Source organism: Panulirus ornatus, chromosome 18, assembly GCF_036320965.1.
Source record: "Panulirus ornatus isolate Po-2019 chromosome 18, ASM3632096v1, whole genome shotgun sequence".
NCBI lineage: Eukaryota > Metazoa > Arthropoda > Malacostraca > Decapoda > Palinuridae > Panulirus > Panulirus ornatus.
In genome coordinates, this window is record NC_092241.1 from 37,166,818 (window position 1) to 37,184,120 (window position 17,303).

Sequence of the window (17,303 nt, forward strand, 5' to 3'; positions counted from 1 at the left end):
CTCATTCTTTGCTTTTCTTTATCAACTAAATAACATTCCACTAGCATATCTTATCTTCTTCCCTCCTTTACTGAACTTCCACTTGTACATTCCAAATCGAACAATCTACAATATACCGTTTCTTCTCTTCCACATTTCTGATCTCTTCCTTACACCATGCACTGCCCTTTTTATTCCTGTATCTCAAGACCTTTAATCTAAGTACAACCTTTAACAGTTATACTGAATATGCCCTTGGCATGACTGTTCACATATAACACCTTGTGACTTCAGTAGTTTTTTCGTATCAATCATGCTTCACCACAGAGGCGCAAAGTATATGTTTAACTACTTAATTCTCCAATCTTACCGAATGCTTTGTTTGAATAATGATGTAATCTTAAAGCAATATCCCAGATTTTTCAGCATAGCTTTCCAAATTCTTAGCTTACAAGTCAGCATAACCATAAATACTGACAAATCAGTGCTTATAAAAAAGCATTAAAGTGCTAAAACCATAATTAGTACTTTTGGAAAAGTGCTTTTCATAGTTTTACAAGCTGAAACCATGAGGTGTTTTTCACAGTGTCACTGGCTAAAATTAAAATCATTATTTACAAGCTGACGAAACTACATAGACCTAGTCAGCAGGATCATCAGGTATGAGCCTCTGCAAGCACTGCACTAGAGTTGCCTTCTGCCAGTGGCCTATTAACGGTGAGGCACTAATGGCTAAGAAGTGGTGTCGGAGTCCACTAGTTATGGAAACTCTACTGCCATGGCAACTCCTTTGAGGGTGTTCAAGATAAGAACTGGCATCAGAGGTACACAGACGGATACAAGAAACTACAATAAATTCATCTAGTTGTTTAAAGGCAGGATATACTCATTACTAACAGTTGTATCCAACATGAGTTTGTGCCTCAATTTTGTGACAATATACCTTTCACAGAATACAGGCAGCCCGAGTCAAAGTACAAAACTGATTCAACTTTACAAGTCTGAGATCAATCTCGAGGCAGTATCATAGACATACTTAGAGCAAACACATTACAGTTTTGATAGCTCATATGTGCTTAAAATACAATATGGATTGATAATGCATATGCATTATATGAAAGTCAATCTGGTGTCCTATGTGAGCATTAATGAAAACCAGGCCTATTTAATTTTATATAACCAAGTGTGAGAATCATTCAGTTATCAAAATTCTGAAATTCTCACATCAGTGGTGTTATCTTCACAGATTTTCAATAGAATATCAATTTCATTTGGGAATTTGATATTTCTGCACCTACAGAAAAGACTGACAACAGCTGTTCGAAATAAATTAAATTCTCACACAGTTTGTTAACATTTACCAAAAAACTTCTAACCTTTTCCTATTTTATGCTTTTAAGCCGATATTATATCAGTCTGAAATAAACAAAAGTATAAGGCAATTACCTTCAAAACTTTCCTTTTATTTCCACTTTCAAATATATTCCACCATTAGGTAAATGCTGTGATGATGTATATCAGTTTGAAAAAAGTAGTTTAGTTTAAAAAACAAAAATCACAATAACACGTTTTACCTGGTTGTGTTTATCAGTGGGTCGTCGGTGATTTGCCAAATTCTTCTTTTCATCTGAATCATGAAAGCAATAATATGCAAAAACGATACTTATAAAATGCCTTTGTTACACTCATCAGAAAGCCTGGTGGAGCATGTTATCAGTTATAGCCTATGCCTACACATCATGATCAATGAATTTATATAAGTAGACTTCATGGATTTTTTTTATTTGGCAGCGTTGAAGAGGATATTTCAAGAATAATGCTCCACTTTATCTAAAGAGGAACATAGACTATACAGCTTTGCATGTTTATGACTCACAAGCAAGCACTCAAAGACAAGTCAAAAGTACCCCATGCTTTCTGATCCCAAACATCTCTTTGGACACCCCTGCTGGCCATCTGTATAAATCAGTGTCCTTCAGTTCTCAAGGAACATCAGGGAAGACTTCTTGGTTTTACCTCATAAGTGGCCATCAGAGGACGAGAGACTGTGTACCGTGACCTGATGCCCATGACTTGAATCTTATCATCTACGTAATACAGAAGTGAAACAGTAACCAAATCATGGCTAACAGCTCAAGTGGGCCAGAGGTCAGCTGCCAGTGTCGGCTATGAACAGATGGCGGGAAGAAGCAATGGTCTGGGCATTGGTATGCAAAGGTTCTGTCTTCTAATAACCAAAAGCACATTTGTTGAGGTTATCATAAGCACATCACAAGGAGGCTTTTTCTTAACATTGATCCAATATAGTTATATTGCATCATAACACATTACAACAGAATCAAGCAAAATATTCCACTCACCCACTTAACATGGCTTTAGACCCTATCACTCTCACTACTACAGACAATATATCCTAGGTGACTTTAACAAACCACAAGTCCCACTCTCGCACAGTGGTAGTAATAACAGACATAACAAAGCATATAACACAGTCCTATGATAAATCCTTATCAAAAGATACTCGACACCATCTTTCACAACAATCAAAAATTTGGTCGGCCAACTTCATAGCTTGCTGCACTGTATCAGTCACTCACATGGGTTTCGCCTCTAAAACCCTCGAAGCGCTGTAATGCAGTCCCCCCGAAAAGCACTTCTTTCTCCAAACTTCAATCTATTCTTACATGACCTCTCACTATCTCCTGAAAACTTCTCATATGCAGACAACATTACGATTAAGCCACACTACAAATGCAAAAATAAACATATTAGAATACTGAAACAGTGGATCACCCGAGTTGCTTGGGTCATTTTTCAAAGTCTAAAATCGACACAGGTCCTGTGATGCATGAGATGAGGACAACCCGAGAACTGAACGAAGTTGAGACAAAATACCCGAGTCGTTCAGGGCACTTTTCTAAGCCTAACACTGACACAGGTACGGACGGGCCTTTGGTGCTTGAAGGCAACCCTAGAGCCGATCGAAGTTGTTGAGGTAAAATACTCGAGTTGCTCGAGGCACTTTTCCGAACCTAAAATCGACTCGGGTACGGACCTGCGGTGCTTGACGGCGTTCCGAAAGCCGAACAAAATAGTCGAGATAAAATACCAGAGTCGATGGGGCACTTTTTTTTTTTAAGCTTAAAATCGACATAGGTACGGACCTGTGGTGATTGTGGACGTTCCAAGACCCGAACAAAGTTGTCGAGAGAGAAAAAAAAAAAAAAAAAAAAAAAAAAAAAAAAAAAACGACGAACGACTCGGGTATTCTATCTCAACTCCGTTCGGTTCTTTGAAAGTGTTCAAGCACCACAGGTCCGTCCGCACCTGTGACGATTCTAGGCTCTGAAAAAAGCCTCGAGCAACTCAGGTATTTCATCTCAAAGACTTCATTAAGTCCTCGTGATGCCAGCTGGTGCAGTGTGAAGATCACAGCAGGTGCAGAGTCAGGAAGGCAGCTGGTGCAGAGTTACGAAGATAGCTTGTGTAGATTGAGGAAGACAGCTGGTGCCGAGTGAGGAAGGTAGTTGGTGAACCGAGATGATAGCTGGTTCAGAGTGAGGAAGACAGCTGGTGCAAAGTGAGAAAGGTAACTAGTGCAGAGTGAGGAAGACAGGTGGTGCAGAGTGACTGAGGCAGCTGGTACACAGTGAGGAAGGCAGCTGGTGCAGAGGAATAGAGCTGGTGCAACATGATAACAGGTGGGCCAGAGGAGGGCAGCTGGTGTAGAGTGAAAATTACATTGTTCTTCCTGATGCTCTTTACATGCCTTCACCCCCTCAATCACTACTCCCACATGATTTACCAAGCATACTCAACACTCTTATACATACATACCTTTGCCTTTATACAATGACACTTTACATGCATTCTGCTAAACAGGCACCTCATAATGATCCTTACATATATTGATAATTCTTATTAACCAATCAAGAACACAGTCACCCTCTTTCATAAGAAATTCAACCGCAATAGCATCCACTTCAGCCACTTGCTACATTTCATCATAGGCAAGGATTCATCACTTCTCTCTTCACGAAACCACTCTGCATGACTAACTCGAATATCATCCCGGACCAAACATCCCACATGTGCCGCCCCAACATCAAACGCATTCAACAGTCCTTCAAAACACTCACTCCATCTCCACTTCACTTCATTACCACATTCGCCCCTTCCCCCCACCCTCACAGATGTTATTTGTTTTCTCGTTTTTTCTAACAATATTAACCTCCTTCCAAAACATGATCCTTGAAGTTTTCTGGCACTCTCTAACTCAAATCTCATTTGCCCTCTTTCTCAACCTCTTCACCTTCCGCTTGACTTCATGCCGCTTTTTGTTATATACCTCTTAACCATTTGCACTGCTTTCCTGTAAGTATCACTCATGTACTTCCCTTTTCTCCTTCACTAGTAATCTTGCCCACGTTCCAGTTACGCATGCTGTACGCATCACTTGCACTGCTTCCCCGAAAACCTCCCATTCCTCACCCTCTCCACTAACTTCGTTTACTCACCTTTTACCAAGCTGTAATTAATCTCTGCGTGTATTTCTTCACACAAGTCTCTTCAAAGCTCGCTTACCTTCACCACTCTCTTTTCACCAATAATATTCCTCTTTTCCGAAAACATATACAAATCTTCATCCTCGTCTCCATAAGACAATGGTCAGACCCCCCCCCCCCCCCCCCAAAAAAAAAAAAGCTGCACCTCACAGCAAATTCATATCCAGGTCTCTCTTTTGCACGCCTGTCAATTAGTACGTTATCCAATAACACCAGCTGATCATTTTTTCTACTCGCTTACATATACTTGTGTATGACCTTTATTCTAAACCAGTTATTCCTATTCATCAGCCCGTTTTCAGCACTCGATTCCAAAAGCTGCTCACCATTCTTATTCACATTACCGAGTGCTCCACGACTCCTAATCATACCCCCAACTGCCATATTATTCATCCTCTCATTTACACAATCCATTACTAATACTCAGTCTGTTACATCAAAACTGCTGACACGTTCGCTCCCAAAGGCACTTGCCCCTCACGATCTTTTTCTCATGGCCAGGTTCTTAAGTACCCACTTTCATTATGCTCATTCACACTCTTCCAGTGTCGTATTCTGAACAGTACTGCTATCCGTATACATAATATATATAAAGGTGAAATCGTAATTCAGTAGGAGTTCAGAGAATTTCATTTAACATGTAATTCTTCCACACGTTATACAAAATTATGCTAACTGCCGAATTGCGATTTCACCATCATAACTATTACCACGGACTAGTGTGATCAACATACACAAACAGCTACAATATGATCAATTTCATTCTGGTTCTCAATGTTCATAATCTTATTTCAGTAAGCCTTATTTTCTCCTCTAATGCGTTGAAACAGCTGATAGAACAGCTTATAGAATTATTATGGCGTCCTCCCTCATCACCCGTTCCCCCTCACTACCGCCTCAACATTTAATTTTCACAACGTCTCAACCATGAATGAAATAGCAAGAATGTAGATCTCTAGATGGCTCACGAGGGAAAGGCGGATTTACGTATTGGGGAAACTGAAGAAATGTCTTGATTTAGAGACCTTGTTTATAACAATTATCCTACCGTCTATAAAAGTCATTTTCGTGTGTTTTAGTATATCAGATGATCATTTCTAACATGAAGTTTTCTCATGTTCTAAATGACCATCAAAAATCTGAAGTCATGCAGACTTCATTTCACTGCTGGGAACTGAACAAAAATTTTTCAGTTCGAGCAGCTTTGATCATATGACATACATCTTTTAACACACATGCCACGGGAGCTGTTCATGCCGGTCACTTTATGCCACGACAAAACAAACACCATTTTAAAACAATCGGTCAGACATCAATGATGCCGGAGGTAATCAAAATGTGCTTTATGAATTATTGCAGTAATGGAAGCTAATGATTCACTTCACAAAGGCGCGTTCATATGATCGTGAACCAATCACATGCTCACTGCTACATGGTTTATCTCATCCAAGTACGTGGAGGTGAACTGATCACACTTGCTTCTTCGTTCTAACACTCACAAGAGATAACCAGCAGTCACGAGTGAAGCATACGAGAGACCCGGTACGCTGGTCACAGAACTAACGACTGTGTTATTACCACTCACTTCTCTGCTGCCAGCTACCCCATCCATGACCGCTGAGACTGTGTTTGCCTCGTTGTAACCATTTCGTTCCTTACTACGAGATTTTGAAATATTGGGAAATTACCCGATAATCATTTCAACGATTGGTATATTATCTTTTTATTTCATTTATTATACTTAATCGCCGTCTCCCGCGTTAACGAGGTAGCGCAAGAAAACAGACGAAAGAATGGCCCACCCCACCCACATACACATGTATATACATAAACGCCCACACACACACATACATACCTATACATTTCAACGTATACATACACAGATATGTACACACATGTACATTTCTATACTTGCTGCCTTCATCCATTCCGTCGCCAACCCGCCACACATGTATTTCAATTTAATGGAGATTTTTATGCTCAAAAATTTGGTATGGCAATGGGTAACCCTCTTTCACCTGTACTAAGTAATCTTAATATGGAATTTTTTGAAACAAAATTACTAAAGGATATCTTACCTTCTAATGCAATTTGGTTTAGGTATGTAGATGATGTTCTTTGTGTTTGGCCAACAAATGAATATTTACAAATATTTCTCCCCTTACTTAACAATTTAGTACCTTCCATCGAATTACTGTAGAAAATGAGAATAATGGTATGTTACCATTTTTAGATTGCATGATCCATAGACAAGGAAACAAGTTTAAGTTTAGCATATACAGAAAACCCACCAATGTATGTTCATATATCCATTATTGCTCATCTCAACATGACAGAGTTAAATTATCATTTCAATCTATGTTCCTTAGGGCATTACGTATTTGCAGTCCAGAGTTTATTGATGAGTTTGAGAAGATATATTTTATTGGATCAAAGTTAAAGTACCCTAGATCTTTCATTGATAAATCCCTTGAGTTAGCAAAGAAATCATTTTATAGAGCTGAGCCCAAACCTCCCATTGGCACCAAGAACCTTTTAGTTCTCCCTTTTAATAATAATTTCACTTTGCTTCCCATGTTGCTTAAATCCTTTAATGTAAATGTTGCCTTTAGCAACAATAATACTATAAAGAATATCAATCAGGAATTCACCAGAAAATTCTCTTGGTTGCATCTATAAAGTGCCTTGTGGAAACTGTGATAAATTTTATGTTGGTCAGACTGGTAAGGATCTTTATTAGACTTAAGCAACATAAATATAGTATAAGAACGGGACAAGAATCAAATGCCTTGTTTAATCATGTTAAAAACTATGATCATTGTATTGACTGGAGTAACGCCATCTCAGTTATTAACTCTAACTCTATTACTAAGAGAAATATCATTGAATCTATCATTAAATACACAAAGAATTATAATCTTAATATTAGTGATGGTTTATACAAATTAGATAACTTTGTTGATAAGATTTGTAAAATGACAAGTTTATGAACGCTCGTTGTAGGTTTTGGACAATCACATGTTTACGAAATGGCGTCCTAGCTTCGTCTCTTCGATTTATATCAACTGACTGTTATATTTCTCTCGTGTCCCCCCTGATGATGTGATTATTACACGAAAGTGCACTTGGGAACTTTTCGTGTTTCATTTTCCCCTTGGACTCAGGAATATTATATATATATATATATATATATATATATATATATATATATATATATATATATATATATATAGAACCTTCTGAAGTCTAAGTTACCCTCTGCAACTCTATACAAACAGTGATGCTTTAAGTGTACCTCTGTTGAAACACTGATTCTACTGTTTAGAAAAAAAAAAAATAGATTCTTTGAAGAAATAACAAATATAGGTAATCAGCGACTACGAAAAACTATAGATGGGTTGCTGACGCGCGCATCAATATGCATCTACCTATCAAGTTACACGATATACTGACCGAGAACTTATCTGTTCATGAATAGATAGTGTTACATACACGAGCATAATTAAACCTTGTAATACAAAAAAGAGACATCGAAATAAAGCACGTTAATTACTTTAATGTAGCAAAATAATTACACAAGGTGAATAAGGATAGATGCTACATCAAAAATACATTTTATGAAATCTGTGAACCACAAAGAATATATCAAGAAACATAGAATAAGTTGTGACGCAGAGGAAAAATATCGCTAAAGAAAATAAACTCTTGTATAAAGAGTAATACATGTTCTGAGATTTACAAAATATTTTGAAACAAATGAAACAATTTCTCCTAATTTTTGTCTTAAAATCAGACTTTAGAAGCTGGTTTCCTCGCCATCGGAGGTACTTCTGAGTATACAACTAAACAGCGAGAGTTGCCCAGTCCATTTCTAACATCATTCTCGGAATTTGTAGTCTCACCGAGAGTTAAACCTACACGATAACATCACGTCGAGTGCATTAAACGGATGATCATCGACCTCCGGGGCGTAGTCATGGACAGGCGGATCTGCTCGTGTTCTGAATGAATGTCCAATGAATACAGACCTTCCAGTGTGCTCCTAGATCGTTTGTTGAAAGCTATCACATACTTACACACCTCTCAGTTGTTGCTGCCAATTGGAAGATAAATCTGGAGTCATCGAGGATAGGAATATGAATGACTTCCCTGGCATCGCTGGGAGTCAGGTCTGACGCTAGAATAAAGTGACCACTAATAGGAAAGCTAGAGTAATCCAGATAATTTCACGGGCGATACAAAGCCAGATTAATGATCACTTATTTAATGGTCAGGTTATCCTGGCAAGTGGCGTTCTCTGGACAAGAGAACACAGTGTTCGAAATGTTTACATCAGTTTACACAATATATACATCAAGGAGCAAGAACACAAGCAAGAAAAATAATCGAGATACTAGGAAGAACTTCGACAACGTCAACGAGTACAGACATACATACACACACACACACGCACACACACACACACGAATTATTTTCAAACCCAAATAACAGAATCCCTTAACATCCCCAAGTACACTGGTCTTGCAGTGATTTTCAATACTGCTTCAGGATTATTATACTAGTAATTCTAACCAATTTGTTTTCATAGCCTCTGGAAGGCTTAAGTAATTCAAAACTGGTCAGTTATCAAAGTTTAGAATTCTAGGTTCACAGTACTTAAGAGTATCAACTGTGGCAAAATTACTCACGGATGAGCTTAATAAGAGGAATGTCACTCTCGACACGACATTTCTGCAGGTGGAGTAATCAAACAGGATAAGCGTTTGGCGGCAGTCCTCCTGAACTGTTAAAGCCTAGAGGAGAACTGGCGTATAAGCTTGTATGATTGTGGACTCGACTCCCCAGTGTTAAATGAAGACTCGACCTCTGGTGCAAAGAGCCGATTCGACCTTTAGTGTTGAGAGTGTAGGCTCACCCTTTGTTGCCTAGTGCAGACCTGATCTCTGATGGTTAGCGTAGATTCGATACTATGGTGCTCAGTGCAGACTCGTCCTCTGGTACAAAATGTAGAACTAACCTCTTGGACAGAGTGCAGATTAGACCTCTGGTGCCGAGACTGTAGGCTCTACGTCTACTAAAGAATGAGACTTTACCTTTGTGTGGTTGAAAGTGGACAATCCTGAAATGATGGGATGATGACTGTGCCACTGTACAGCTGTACTGAAGAACTCGGTCGCACTGCAAGCTGGTGGACCGCTGGTGCAATGTTAGTGACGGATGGTACCATGACGGTTCTAACTGTCAGTACACCAGGGTAGACTGTACATAGAGCGTACGTCAGCGCTCTGGTTATGTGGTAGAAGTGCTCAATAAAGCTCTGTTGAGGTGTCGGGGGGAGAAATTGTAACAAATCCCTCATGATCAAGAAAGACTACGACATTACCACCTCTTGGCTGTCTTATTCTCTGAGCGAGACTTGGACACGATGCTCCCCGAAGCAGCCCGTTGGAGCAAGGACATGGGATAAGCACTGCTCAATGATTGGTTCGCTTCACGAGAGAAATTCTGTTTCGAGCAAATGGGAAGACGCTTAGCTTTCGTAAGTATCGTCAAGGTATGTCTTCTCATGTCACTACTTCTTTCCTTCAGCCATCAATCCTGTCATGCACCATCAGGCCATTTTCCATTCGTCTTTCCCAGGTATTCCCACCCGCTTTCATTTATTTTTTGGTGTTTTACACGGTGTTACTTCATAGCCGTTTTCCTGATGACTGATATGGCAGAAGTGGAGCTCGGAGAGACGCCTTCTACTTTACAATCTTGTCTCTGTCTATATCTATTAGGAATTCCAGTTACTATTACTGTCCCACAACAGACACCCTTATCATAGACCATCAGGTATTCTGAGGTCTACATTTCACATGTACTCTCACCACACTTGATTTATTTTTCAATGATAGTCCTTTATTCATGTTTCTTACTAAAACCTACCTTATAACTGCAAGGCAAACAAATACCTATGAGGGCACATCGCATCCCTGTGTAACCCCGACCTAAACAATGACATTAAAGGCCCCATTTTCACTTGTCTTACATATCATATCTATACGATCCCTTTCCTTCATCTGCTGGCTTCCACTACGCACCAGAGTAACTTTAGAATATTCCGCGAACCATCGCGACTGTCCGAATTTTGGTCGTTTCTTAAATTAAAAAAAATGGTCTATACGCACACACACTCTTCTCTCTATAAGGTATTTCCCCTCATACTTTTCTTCGTAAATATTTCATCCTCGCAACTATCCGTCCATCTCGCTTATTTCTTATCAACTCTTGAATCTTTCTCCAGACTTTGTTATCATTATCAGTCCCTCTCTGCCTCTGCACAAAGATGCAATTACGACATCTTTCCCGCCCCTTCATGCGTTAATCTAATTCCAAACTTTCAAGAACATTACAAGCAAAGATTTGCAGCAGACCATCTCTCTCTCTCTCTCTCTCTCTCTCTCTCTCTCTCTCTCTCTCTCTCTCTCTCTCTCTCTCTCTCTCTCGATTATAGATACACAAAATGAAGTGAAGGGGTAAAGTGAAAGGAAAAATGGTTTCCAGATGCCACCAGAGTCTGTGAAACGACATGATCGCATGACAAAGTAGAGAGAGAGACTTGGAAATATCGTACAACTGGTCAGTAGGAAGCCTGATAAAACAATTAAGCTACAGGACGATTATCAGTGTAATCACGTCACCCTGCAAGGGTCCAGCATGCAAAAGAGGTAAGAAAAAAAAGAAAAATAAGCATGTATAAAGGATTAAGTGATCATGATAAACAAGGATATGGAATTCAAAGAGCATTCCGATCACACTGTACTACAGTGCAAAATCAAAAGCGAGAAGAATGATAAGATTATTACAAGAGTCAGAAGACTAATGATGAGAATGTTCATTGTATACGTAAGAAGCACAAAGTTGAATGACTACTGCTGCGTTGAATGGTCACCAACCAAATAAGGCGAATGAGGTTACGGCACACTTTACAATAAGAACTAATGGGATGGAATGCCTTATGACCGTCAAAGATTTTCATACAACTATAATTCTACACTTTAAATGAGAGAGAGAGAGAGAAAGACCTGCGATGATAAGTGGCAGCAGAGGCAAGAAAAATCCTCTAAACCTAAAAGCCAAACAAAGGGAAAGAAGCAGAATCCGCAAGTTTACCCTTGATGCAGTACATACATAGACTTCGAACATCAAACATATATGAATTCCTGGCAATAGGAAACATGAGGGCTGATTTAGGAAACAGTACCGGATCAACCAAGGACTGATATCTACAACTGCAGTTGTTGTTGTTGATAACAATTACATTATCATTCAAACAAGATATTCGGTGAATGCCACGCGCCAGACCCACCTCAATCTCGCCGTAGTTACTCGTACATGGTTGAGGTCAGTCCAGGATGAAACCTGGACTGAATTACAGAATGAAGCAGTTTCATTCGTCAAGCAAGACTTGCGTTGAACGTTTACTCGCTAACTCCGCCTTATGACGAAATTGTCTCTCTGTCTCTCATTCTCTCTCTCTCTCTCTCTCTCTCTCTCTCTCTCTCTCTCTCTCTCTCTCTCTCTCTCTCTCTCTCTCAACATCTATCTGTATCCCCTGTCACCCACAATTCCTTCCCTGGGCCCTCCCTCACTCTGTTTCATATTTCCCCCCTCCTCCTTCACGGTCTTCGCCCTTCTATCGGGAGCACTATCACCGGGGATGAGCCGCGCCGTGCTAGAAATACCAATCATGTAAGAATGCCATACAATCTGTGCGAGATAGTTTACTCTCCAAGATTCAGGAGGACGATAAAGGGCATACCAGATCTCTCCGACTCACGATCCACTGGCACCATCCACAAGGCTTCGGTCCCGCAGGTTCATGAACCAGGGATAAAAAGGTAGTGTGCCCAGATTTCCCCGTCTAATACAGTGGAGATATATCTCTTCCCCGAGCGCTTAGGGTTCATGCACCAATAGGAGGAAACTCAGCAAGCTTGCGTGTCGGGGTAAAATAAATGGATACAGTACTCTTGGCATACTGCTAGTTCCAGAACTGCTATTATTGCTCAACCAGACGTGAGTAAAAGCTACTGCATGTTTAGCACGTTAGCTTGAATTGCTGGTCTACATTAACTGCTGACTGACCGACATATCCCTGGAGTTCAATGCCGAGGATCCGCGTTCATTTTAGTGTCGAAATCATGTGTCCCTTGGATGTCATATCGCCCGGCAACAAGAAAGGTTTGGCTCCAAGGAATGGGAGTGAGATCGAGGACATTATCCTTGCTCCTGTGGAGTGGAAGTTCATATGCCGAGTGGTTTTGGATTTGTATAAAGGAGTACCAAAATGACACGAAGCAATGATAGAGAGAGAGAGAGAGAGAGAGAGAGAGAGAGAGAGAGAGAGAGAGAGAGAGAGAGAGAGAGAGAGAATGTTACGTAGTTATAATGACCACACAGACACAAGGTGCAAGCGATGGGGGTTTGGCCTTAACACTACTTGAAGAATTATATATATATATTATCCCTGGGGATCGGGGAGAAAGAATACTTCCCACATATTCCCTGCGTGTCATAAAAGGCGACCAAAATGGGAGGGAGCAGGGGGACTGGAAATCCTCCCCTCCAGTTTTTTTCTTTTCCAAAAGAGGGAGCAGAGAAGGGGGCCAAGTGGGGATTTTCCCTCTTAGGCTCAGTCTTCTGTCCTTAACGCTATCTCGCAAACGCGGGATATGGCAAATATGAATGGAAGGAAATGGATGAAGGCAGCAAGTATGAAAATGTACATGTGTATATATGTGTGTATGTATATGTATGTATACATTGAAATGTATAGGTATGTATATGTGCATTTGTGGGCGTTTATGTATATACATGTGGGTGGGTTGGGCCATTCTTTCGTCTGTTTCCTTGCGCTACCTCGCTAACGCGGGAGACAGCGACAAAGTATGATAATATAAATAAATAAACATGTGTATGTGGGTGGGCTGGGCCATTCCTCGTCTGTTTCTCAGCGCTACTTCACTGACGCGGGAGACAGTGACTAAGTATCATAAATACAGACACACACATATATATATGTAATACAGTCCCCTTTGAAGTAGACGAAAAGGATAGCAAAGCAGAGGACACGTGTGTGTGTATACCTACCTACCTGTGTGTACATAGGACGTAATTTTATCAAAATGGCGGGCTAGCACGTAGGGCTCACCACATTTACTAATGAACTACTGTTTTTCTGTGTAGGTCAATCACAATCTGTACTTCTCGTTCCCTGATCCATTTAGGGATAAAATCAATAAATAAGTTTTCTTTATAAATGCTTCTGTAGTTGTTCATTCAGTGCATGTTTCATATTTCTGCTCTAATGTACTGCATATTTTCCCCCTCCCCTGATGATCTGAGTAGCAAGTTGTCATGTTTATCACTATGTCTATTGAATTCAAGTTTCTCATTTATAGTAACCCTTAGATCTCCGACGGGTTACTCTCTGTTTATGCCTTCCTCTGTTGTACCCTTCCAGGGTCATAGGTGCCTTGTTAATCGCTCCGTTATTCATTTGCTCAAAGATCTCATATCATCATGGTCTTTTTTTTCTCCATTTCTAAAATACACTCGGGTCTTCTGGGGTATTTACTTTGTCCGGTCCAATTGTTTTGCTCGCTGTCGTCTCGTCTACAAAACTCTTGATCATAGGATTCTTTACATCACTGTCAACGTCTGAGAAAGTAGCGAAGCAAACTCTCTCTCTGTGGTAGTCCATACGGTATATCCTCTTCTTTAGACCCAAAATGCAACTGACTAGAATTTTCCGAGAGATGGCATCTCTTTCGACACTTTCCCTAGTCTACATCTCATATCTTGCTCCGCTACTTTATAAAATGATTTATGTAGTCTTATCAAATAATTCATCAAAGTCAAGAAAAACACGATATCAATTCTCTAGCCAACACAATAGAGTTTAGTCTGTTATCAAAGCTGAACAAGAGTTGAAATGGTACTTATACTTGACAAAAGCCATGTTGGACATGACTTATATCAGTGATGTTGATCAATGCTGCTGCTGTATATGCTTTTCATCACCTTTCCATAGATTATCCACGTACGTACCGATGAGGTGACTGCTCTGTTATGAGCTTCGACCGTCCGAAGTTTACTGTTGTTACGCCAGACATTTTGTGCATATCTGATACAATGATTATTTTTGATGTCAACTTTGTCTTAATGAGAAGAATAGCGGGAAATCCATATGGCCCAGGTGATAAGCTTTCTTGAAGTAGATCATATATGCTATGTCAGAATGTGCAATTGTGTTAGAGAGAGAGATAGAGAGAGAGGAGAGATGACGGCGCTTGAAAACGACGAATACGAGGCAATGGATGACGATAGATCACATATGTTATATAAAGCAATATGAATGAAACTGTTGTGTGTGGCTGAATGTATATCAAACAGACCCTTGGCACAGCAAAAGTCGTAAATCTCTTTGGTCGATGTAGGAAAAAATGGTACAATTCAAAATTTCTCTCCCTCTCTCGCTTTTTTCCTTTCATTTACTTTCGTCTTTCTTTCGGTTAGGATCTATTCATTCACTCGTGCAACTCAAAAGTTCCCTCAACAGAGAAACTCCACTTTACTTTCCACAGGTGAGCATAATATTGTCGATTCGATCCTTTTGGGCTCGACAGGAGTTTCTTGCTTCCAGATGCCTCAAGATTCAATCATCGATCAGTATCTATTCTTGACGTAAATGCGCTTGCAGCTTAACGAGACACGAGACGCCAGCCTTGTAGTCACCTAGCACTTAACGTAGAACAAGACTCGAAGTATTGTGCTAAATGTTTGGTAACATTACTAACACATCATTACCATATAAATGGCGAGAATGTTGTAGTCTTAGAATTACACTCGACACCTGAAGGAGGTGTTCAGTTAGGTTATCCGGCTGATGGATGTAGCTTGACGCTCACGGCCATAATGACCCTGGCAGTTGATAGGCCTAAAGCTCAACCAGCCTTAGGGATTCGAATTACCTCAAAGCACAAGAACGATTTTCTGCCACAGACAAGTAACCTAGCAAGTCCTGTAAACTCACGAGCCTAAGTGCTTTAAGGCAGAATCTTGTCCATACATTACAAGCTGGAAGGTCTGAGATCTGTTTATATTAGTAACTGAGGAACCTTGAGGTTATGAAGCCATTGGGTCAAGAGCCGGAGCTCTCTGAGCGATGACAAGCTCTTACGCTTCTGTCGTGTCCTTAATGTTCAGAGTAAACTGCTTGACACAGAGAACGTGGCATTTTGTATGAATGGTATTGTGGTAAAGGCTGCTTCACCTTTGATGGAAATTCCTGTGGTGGGAAGGTAGGAACAATAAAGGGAGGGAAGTATTACTGACTGAAGGAATTTAGAGTAAGAATTGTACATGTCATAATGATATGGAAAATGTGAGAAAGCCAGGGTGGGACGAGGGATTCACGTAGACAAATGTAAATATAGGACATACATACATACGTACATGCGAGACAGAGGTAAACAGACAAAAGCAGAGAGAGCGAATCATATGAATTGGAACACTTGTATTCCTTGGAATGTAGCTAAACAATGCAAAAAGTCAAGAAATCGGTAATATGACGAAAATGAATGAAAAGAGTGATAAGTCCGTCCTCTCTCTCTCTCTCTCTCTCTCTCTCTCGAGATCATCATCATAATCCCCGTTAGCAAATAGTGGGAAGAGTTCTACACCTGTGGGATCCCTTCCCGTGAAATTTCTGAACGTAAAACGAGATATGTGCCATTAGCTAGCGACAGTGAGTAGCGCTCACTGCAGGGAAATCTAGATTTAACACGGAGAGTCGTGCGAGTTATATGTTCGATCGTGAGCAAGTGGACTGAATGCCAGCAACCTGGGTGTATGCGAGGTGGAAAGAATGAACGACTAACTGGACCAGAGAGGTGAACTTGACAGGCACTGGAGTGGCGGCTTTCACTGCTGCCATCATTAACTTTCCCGATACCGAGAAGGGTTAATAACAGAGGCACTTGGAACTGGCACTTGGTGTGTGTGTGTGTAATTACGCATTTGTACAACAAGGGGGACGACTTCTACGCCAAAGGCTACAGTCACAGACAAATGTCTACATTGAGGCCGGTCGTTATTTGAATTACAGAGAGGATTATGAAAGGGGAAAAAAAGAGACAAGGGAAAGTATTTACGAATTTTGGAGGATGCGAAAAACCTGTTTTTAGAATGAGCCAGGTTATAGTTATTGGGAAAGACACAGGAGAGATTTCCAAAGTTTAGAGGTGTAGAGAAACAGATATCAAAGAGGCCCACCCTCGAGTTGCCAACAGCTACACAGTAATCAAGTGTCGCAGCAGCCTGTCGAGTATTGCGTGGTCTAGATAGTGGTGGGGGCACACAAGCAGCTAGCTTTAGGGAGAAAAAACAAAGTGATACGTACAGAAGAGGAAAAGTAGAGGGAAAGTAAACCAACATTGCAGAGTAATGCAAGCGGGACAAACTTTGAAGTTAGCACGGGAGACTTTATAAGTTGGACCGCTTTCGACTCAACTCTGTCAAGTAAGTACGCACAGCTAGGATCATCCCAGATGTGTGAGCAGTACTCCATACGAGGACGGATCAATCCTTTGTATAAACGTAGCGACTCTTCAGCAGAAAAGAAATTTCCACATCTAAACAGAACTGTCAGTTTCTTAGAGGCAGACTTGGTAACATCAATAATGTAGGGTTTCCAAGAAAGAGTGGATG

At 40.4% G+C, this 17,303-nt stretch overlaps 1 protein-coding gene across 1 annotated transcript in view; it reads right to left on the bottom strand.

Moving 5' to 3' along the window:
- LOC139755030 (zwei Ig domain protein zig-8-like) overlaps window positions 1-17,303 on the bottom strand; it is a 756,153-nt gene that overhangs the window by 122,517 nt on the left and 616,333 nt on the right. The window lies entirely within an intron of this gene.